General features: G+C 43.7%; 1 pseudogene; it reads right to left on the bottom strand.

Annotated features, from left to right (window-relative positions):
* Positions 1 to 1,761: 1,761 nt before the first annotated feature.
* Positions 1,762 to 5,811, bottom strand: LOC130026955 (tyrosine-protein kinase Yes-like; annotated as a pseudogene).
* Positions 5,812 to 6,620: the final 809 nt, after the last annotated feature.

Below are 6,620 nucleotides of genomic sequence, written 5' to 3'. Positions count from 1 at the left end.
CACTCTTTTTAGTATTTATGTTAAGAAAGATTAGTTTTGTGGTCATACCTTATATCTCTTAGCATTTCAGAAAATAGATAAGTGAAGAGCTTTGAGTGCCGGCAAAGCCATTTTTGTCACTTCAGTATTAAATATAGCATTTCATTCTTCTGTTAAACTTTCACATTTTCTTTTCTCACATTTTAAATATTTTTGTTATTCTATATTTAATGTGAGCAAAAGTGCATTCAAGTCCCTGATCTAGTGATATTTTGTATTTGTGGCGCCCATCACCACAAGTACATATTAGAAATATATCACAGTATCAGTCTTTTTTAAGGACTGCTTAAAAAATGGGCCTTGTAGTTTCATGCTACCTAAAGGCTAAAAGATTTCCCCTTGGATCAGATGGTGCAACTTTAATTATACATCACGATCACAATCATGATCATCCTGTTGTTCGCCGATTGCCTCAAGCAGGCACCAGTAACGTCTCCTTCTTCCTAGCCCTGAGATTTTAAAAGAGCCATATTTGATGCTCTTTCAGGGCTAGGAGAATGAGCACTATCACTGCTACTGGTATTTGGCATATTGGGTACGCCACGGGAAGTTTGCCAGACTCTGACGTGCAGGCAGGATACTTTAGGTAGCCTGCCGGATTCTGGATTTTCCAAAGTGAAAACAAGGTAATAAGATGTCAAGTGGCCACGAATGTGGCCAGGCACTTCCGGGAGCTGGGTTTTATAGTCTCTGGGTCTTGGCCGTTGATGGGACCACCTGGTGTCGGCAGCAGCTGGTGGGTGTAATGCCTACCTGCAGGAAGAAGGAGGATATGGTTGGAGATGGCCCAGTCCCTATCCGAGCAGGCCTGGAGATCTACGCCCCGGGACCTGCATGCCTGGGTTCCTCTGCCAGGTCCTTCATGCATGAGGCTTGTCAGGTGGTGAGGAGAGTAGTCTCAGCATTGCTGTGGCTGGTTCTGGAAGTCTTCGGCTGCTGGGGCTCTGCTCAGGGCCGGGAGGGAAACTCAACCCGCCCCCCTCCAAGGGGCCCTGGTGAGGACAGCCAGGCGTGAGGGCAGGAGACTCAGCAATTATAAATAACCTTTAAAAAAATTAATGCAACCTAATGAAGATCAACTTACTTTCTACTTACCTTATTTTAAACTGAGCTATTTAGAAAAGATCAAAATCAAAATTTTTATATTTTTCTGTCCCATGAGTTTTAATTCCACTACGGTGGTCTAACATTTAGTTACTTTATTAACATTTAATCTTTTGGAAAAGACTAAAATGAAAATTTATGATACTTTTATGTTCCATGAGTTTCAATTCCACTGCAGTAATCTAACATTAAATTACATTTTTGATATTTATTTTATTTTTTTTGATTCTAAAAACAGAGCCCATTTCCATGCAAAAGGAGGTATTTATTAAGACTGCATATTTCAACTTAGAAAAAATTTGACAATGAATGTAAAAAGTTTTAAAAACTGGAATGGAATTGTTTGGTCCCACGAAGCTCCTTAATTTTAAATATATTCTTATTATATTACATTTTATATCTCGGGTTTTATTTATAATAATATTTTATTCATAGCAAGTCTAGATTTGGGGGGTAAAAGTGATTTATAAACAGTTGCCTTGTCTTTCTTCATTGTTTTCTTTCACTTCCACTATTATCCACTTCATAGCTATACTTTCTTTGGACCCTAAAATAAGAAAATTAATCACGATGCTTTAGTTTAACTATTGGGGGTAGGGGGAAGTAATTTATGCAATCAATCTGTAATTCCAGTTTAAGATTAAAAAAATGCAGAACTAAGATTTTCTTCTTTTGATTCCTGGATGTAAATGAAGTCTACACAAGGATTTTACAGATTGGCAGATCTGTGCATAGAAAATAGGCTAGTTGGTCTATAAATTTTCTCCTGGCTGGTGCTGTGGCTCTGTGGCTGTGAAGTTGTCTTCCAAGAAGGACTGGACATACTCAAATGTTGGTCTTTCATCGGGGTCTTTCTTCCAGCAAAGATTCATCAGTTCGTGTAGGGATTCTGGACAACCTTGAGGGCAAGGCATCCTCATTCTACCTGTTCTAGCACTTCATTGTTAACCATACCTGGATATGGCACTCTGCCCTTGGTTACCAGTTCTGTCTGTACAATTCCAAATGCCCATACAAGTCCTATGTAAATAGACCATACAGTGCAGCCTCAGGAGCTGTCCATTTAATTGGAAATTTTGCACCTTGTCTTGCTGTATATTCATTGTCTTCAATTAACCTTGCCAAACTAAAATCTGCTATACTGCACACAAGATTTTCTCCTACAAGAAAATCATCAGCTCGGAGATCTTGATGAATATAGTTCATTCTTTCAATATACGTCGTACCATTAGCAATCTGAGCAGCCATATCAACCACCTGTGGGAGTTTCAAATATTTTCCATCGCCTTCCTTCAGGAAATCTAACAAACTCCCTTTTGACATAAATTCAGTGACCATATAAATTGGCTCTTCAGAAACAACAGCATAGTTTATCAGGAACAAGTTTATCAGGTCTTAACTCTTTCATTATCTGAGCCTCTTGAAGAAGAACTTCTGGCATCATTGTACCTGGCTTTAGTGTTCCGATCGCTACTTTTGTGATTCCATTCCATGTTACCACCCATACTTCACCGAAACATCCTTGTCCTAGTTCAACCTCTAGTCACAAAGATTCTTGCGGAATTTCCCAAGCATCTTGCGCTAGACCCTGAGTCTGAGGTTACACAGTTGGACACTCAGTTGTTAACTTATGACACATAAGCCATCAGCATGTTCTGTATAGTGTTTTACCAGTTTCTGCATGGTTTCAAACTGTGCCCTAGTTGTGATATAGTATCCACTACTGTCAAGTTTCCTAATTTTGTTGTGTTTCACATTGTTGTCGCTCGCCCTTTACTTTATCCCAGTCACAAATAGAAAGGGGAAAAAGCACCTTTAGTAGTTTCACTCTCTTTCTCTAAGAAAATGCCTCGTTGATTCCCAGGATTTAAAAGTAATCTTTCAGCATCCTTTCTCCCCATTTTGCCAAAATACTATACTTTAGGCTGAATGGAATCCGCAGGGGCTACGTAATTGCTAGGGATATAGCCATTCTTTCCTGTGACGATGGATCTTGCTTCCCACCAGTCTCCTTCCATATTGTTAGTTATTTGAAATCTTTCGCCCTTCTTGAATGAAAGGGCCTCTGTAGTTCTAGCTTCATAATCATAGAAGGCCACCAATGTAGTAACACTGCCTGTTAAGCCTGTCGGATATGAAGTTGGCATCACTGAGAGTGAGGAAGACGCTCCTCCAGAAGCTGTCATCCCTGAGGATTCTTCAACTGGCGACATGGAAATACTGGTGAAATTTGCAGATGCTCCTTTTGCTGAAGATGAAGGTGTCACTGCTGTGTGTTCTTCTCCATACTGGCTGATGCTTGGACGAGCAGGTTCTGGACTGTTTTCAGTTCTATATTTAATGGAAGGACTTTTGTTCTCTTTACTTTTTTTTAATTTATTTATTTATTTATTTATTTATTTTTTTTAATTTATTTATTGAATCACTGTGGGAAAGGTTACAAAGCTTTCAGGTTTATGTCTCAGTCATGCAAATATCAAACACATTTCCCTTTACCAATACTTATTTTTTCCCATGAAGAACCCCAATAAAACCCCACCCCCCACCCCTCCCCGTCCCTGTGAGGCAGATGAATTCTAGTTAACACTCTATCCGCTTTGATTAGATTGTTTCAATAAAAGATTCACCACTATTATTTAGAGTTTACCCCCCCCCCCCAAATCAGACATGCTGAAAAAGCATTGTGAAGTGATTTGCTTTCTCCAGCTGGGTTCAAGAATTAAATGTTGGTTTTGGATTTCTGCTATTTTACTTATTGACCCTGGAAGTATTTCTACTGAAAGTCAGATAGTTAAGAAATTGGTTTCTGTGTTCTGGAGTCGTGGCCGTGCTGGAGAGCCGCTTGTGGGGGGCAACTGGTGGCCTCGGTAGGGCGTGAAGGGCGGAGAGAAACGCCCCCCTTCCCATGAGGTTTTAGTCGCCCCCACACTCCCGGCTCATACCTGCTGTCCACAAGGCTCCCATGTGGCCGCCATCTTTCTTTCCAGAGAGGAGAGGGCGAATGGGGCAACACCCTTTCCCCTCCGGCAGACTTGATGGGCTGGATCAACGCATAGTCCATTCACTTTTCTGCTCCAAGCTGCTGGGTTCTGCATTAAGTCCTTGTGCTTCTGGGGCCATGGCCGTGCTGGAGAGCCGCTCGTGGGGGGCAACTGGTGACCTCGGTAGGGCATGAAGGACGGACCGGAACGCCCCCCGACCCATGAGGTTTTAGTCGCCCCTACTCCCCCGGCTCATACCTGCTGTCCACAAGGCTCCCATGTGGCCGCCATCTTTCTTTCCAGAGAGGAGAGGGCGAATGGGGCAACACCCTTTCCCCTCCAGCAGACTTGATGGCCTGGATCAATGCATAGTCTGTTCACTTTTCTGCTCCAAGCTGCTGGGTTCTGCATTAAGTCCTTGTGCTTCTGGGGCCGTGGCTGTGCTGGAGAGCCGCTCGTGGGGGGTGACTGGTGACCTCAGTAGGGCGTGAAGGACGGACCGGAACGCCCCCCTTCCCATGAGGTTTTAGTCGCCCCCACACCCCCGGCTCATACCTGCTGTCCACAAGGCTCCCATGTGGCCGCCATCTTTCTTTCCAGAGGGAGGAGGGCGGAAGGGAGCAACACCCTTTCCCCTCTGGGCAGAAATGATTGCCTGGATTAACGCATAGTCCTTTCACTTTTCTGCTCCAAGCTGCTGGTTTCTGCATTAAGCCCTTGTGCTTCTGGGGCTGTGGCCGTGCTGGAGAGCCGCTCGTGGGGGGCAACTGGTGACCTCGGTAGGGCGTGAAGGACGGACCGGAACGCCCCCCTTCCCATGAGGTTTTAGTCGCCCCCACACCCCCGGCTCATACCTGCTGTCCACAAGGCTCCCATGCGGCCGCCATCCTTCTTTCCAGAGAAGAGAGGGCGAATGGGGCGACACCCTTTCCCCTCCGGCAGACTTGATGGCCTGGATTAACGCATAGTCCTTTCACTTTTCTGCTCTAAGCTGCTGGGTTCTGCATTAAGTCCTTGTGTTTCTGGGGCTGTGGCCGTGCTCCAAACTTAACTCTGACTTTCAGGGAGAAAGATTGGGTGGTTTACTTCTCATTGATCACTTTGTATATAGAGAGATGTCGCGCGGCCGCGTAAGCGGCCGCGCGGTTTTGAGAAAAAGTCCTCGTTCCCGCATATTCGAGCTGTGTTTGTAGAGGCTTCTGGTCACCGGGGTTCCATCTGGGGGAGGCGAGATGCGGCGCCTACTCCATCTGGAACTTGCGGGTGAACTTGGCTCTTTTTGGAACCTGTTTTTTCTTTTTTTTTTTTTCCTCCGGGATCCCGCACCCTCCATGTGTTCTTTCTCTTATGCTTAAGGCTTCAAAGATGGCGCTGGGGGGCGGGCTGTGGGCATGACTTCCGGAATCAGAGGTTACCTGGGAGGTGTAGTTCGGCAGATTTGAGAAAAAGTCCTCGTTCCCGCATACTCGAGCTGTGTTTGTAGAGGCTTCTGGTCACCGGGGTTCCATCCGGGGGAGGCAAGATGCGGAGCCTACTCCATCTGGAACTTGTGGGTGAACTTGGCTCTTTTTGGAACCTGTTTTTTCTTTTTTTTTTTTTCCTCCGGGATCCCGCACCCTCCATGTGTTCTTTCTCTTATGCTTAAGGCTTCAAAACTCTCTTTACTTTTTATGCAGCCCATTATCAAATCTGCCCCGCAGCTGCGCTCATAGGAGTCCCTACTGCGGCATTTGTCTCAATTCAAATTTTAAATTTCCTCCTGTCAGCAACCCCTCCCATGTGTGATGACTGTGGAACCACAGAGCTACAGAGAATGGGGTGAATAAATACAGGAAAATGAAAATGATGATAGAAAGTCCAAAACTTCACTCCACCAGAAGTGCTTTCTCTAATGCTTTTCAATTAATTTGAAAATAAAACAAACATTCAAAACAAATGAATAAAACAAGCTACGTTCTGTAGTTTAAAATAAATGTGAACTCTCACACTAACTGGTGTAGTTTATCAATTGTTGATGCTCTTATAATAGTTTTATAAATACTTGGTTAGCAATATTATTGGATTTGTGTTACCGTTGGCCATTTGTATTTGCCCATTATCTACAGAAAAATATATCAAGAATAATGGAAAGATCCATACCATTTATTTATTTATTATTTATTTATTTATTCCTTTGCTAGGAGTTTGGAGCTTAAAACTTTAGAAACAAATGTCAGTTTTCTGTTGTGTGGCTGTTGATATATGGTGCCCGCCTGAGCCCGTAGAGATAAATGGTGTCCACCTGCTACATTGCTACACAGAGGGGGCCTATCAGTGTTCTTAGGCCTGCATATGCTATGAATGACCGCAAGAATAAAGAATGTTTTCATTTGATTGACAGACATTGCAGCTGACCATGGTGCAAAAATCTGCAAGAAGCATCAGTAAGAGTTTTATAGACCATGCTGTTGTGGGAACATTGAGCTACTCTCCTTGGTTTTCTTAGAAACAGCTTCC

This window comes from Sorex fumeus, unplaced genomic scaffold, assembly GCF_029834395.1.
Source record: "Sorex fumeus unplaced genomic scaffold, SorFum_2.1 ptg000035l, whole genome shotgun sequence".
Classification (NCBI taxonomy): Eukaryota; Metazoa; Chordata; class Mammalia; order Eulipotyphla; family Soricidae; genus Sorex; species Sorex fumeus.
Note: the sequence above shows the minus strand (reverse complement) of the source record. Positions and strands in the feature narration are given on the sequence as shown.